This window comes from Bos taurus, chromosome X (assembly GCF_002263795.3).
Source record: "Bos taurus isolate L1 Dominette 01449 registration number 42190680 breed Hereford chromosome X, ARS-UCD2.0, whole genome shotgun sequence".
NCBI classification, from domain to species: Eukaryota; Metazoa; Chordata; class Mammalia; order Artiodactyla; family Bovidae; genus Bos; species Bos taurus.
Window position 1 is genome coordinate 106,300,104 of NC_037357.1, and position 1,513 is coordinate 106,301,616.

The 1,513-nt window shown below is 39.1% G+C and overlaps 1 pseudogene; it reads right to left on the bottom strand.

The window, feature by feature from the left end:
- Positions 1-434: 434 nt before the first annotated feature.
- Positions 435-1,115, bottom strand: LOC785792 (transmembrane protein 126A-like; annotated as a pseudogene).
- Between the last annotated feature and the right edge of the window lie 398 nt (positions 1,116-1,513).

A 1,513-nucleotide genomic window follows, 5' to 3' on the forward strand; every position in this document is an offset into this window, starting at 1 on the left:
TGATAGAACCCTAGGACTTCACAATGCAGCAGTCTACACTCAGATTTTAAGGAGATACACTAAGCTGGAGGCTAGAGAGAGGTTTAGAACTGAGTAATGCAGTGAAACTGGAGAAGGCAATGGCATCCCTCTCCAGTACTCTTGCCTGGAAAATCCCATGGAACGAGGAGCCTGGAAGGTTGTAGTCTATGGGGTTGCACAGAGTCGGACACGACTGAAGTGACTTAGCAGCAGCAGCAGCAGCAATGCGGTGAAACAATTAATTTGATTATGCATAAAAACATCACTGTTATTGCATTATTAATAAAGCAGGTATATCTTGTTGACTCATGCATGGAAATACACACCTAAGTACATATTAGCTTTAAAACGGCAAGTCATTTTATTTTTATATACAAGTCTGTTTATTTATACTTAGATGTAGGTTAGTTTTATTTTTGTGTACAGATCTGCTTAACAATCACTCAACTTCTGGGTAACTAAAGAGCCTTTATAAGTAGTTTATATTGTCTAGACCCAATGTATGCAGCAAACCCAGTCTGGAGCAAAATGAGAAATAACATCTTTCTAACGACAGGCTTAAAAGTCCTAATCCAGTAATTTAAGATGTTTCCTTTCTCTGGTAGCAGAGCTGAATAATACCTAGCTGCCAGACCACCATTCACAGGGACAGCTAAGAAAACAGGGTACAGGCCACCGAAAACAAGACCAACCAATCCACCTTGTGTTATGGTACAGGTTTCACAATGCAGATCACCTGTATTCAAAGGTAAACTTACAAAACGTTTGTAAGATATGTTTGCTGTCAAAAATGGGATCAACGCCACTGGTAAGCCAGCAGCCTGTGTCACATGTAAGATGCATCGAAAAAGACTGTTTCCTATTAGGCAACAGAGAGCAGCATTAAGTCCAATATGTTAATCCATTTTCAAGCAGATTTCTTTCTGCTTCTAGAAGTTCGTTAATTTTTCTGGCTATGATATCAATTAAGTTCTCCTTGATAGTACCATCTGGTTCATGATTTTCCATCTTGAGCCTTACACTCTTCTCCCAGCAGTCGTTGCCTCCTCCGGTCTTCATCAGCCAAGTGAGGGCTCACCCCAACCTTTGCTCAAGTCGCCTATGTGCAGCCATTTTGGCTGCCACAAGGCAAGTCATTTATATGTTCTTTTATTATATTCACAGTCTTTGTCATCTAGAGTTGTGAAGAAAAAATGACAGAGACTGAAGATTTGTCAGAAAACTTTCCAGTGTAGGTCAAAATACTTGTGAGCTCATGGGTGGACTGAGAGAATATTACACTGAGTGAAATAGACAGAGAAAGACAAATTATGTATGATATCACTTACATGAGGAATCTAAAAATATACAACAAAGGAATATATATAGCAAAAGAGAAACTGACTCACAGATACAGAAAACAAATTAGTGGTTACCAGTGAGGAGAAGAATGGGGGAAAGGGCACAATATGGGTAGAGGATTAAGAGATACAGAATACAATGTATAAAATAA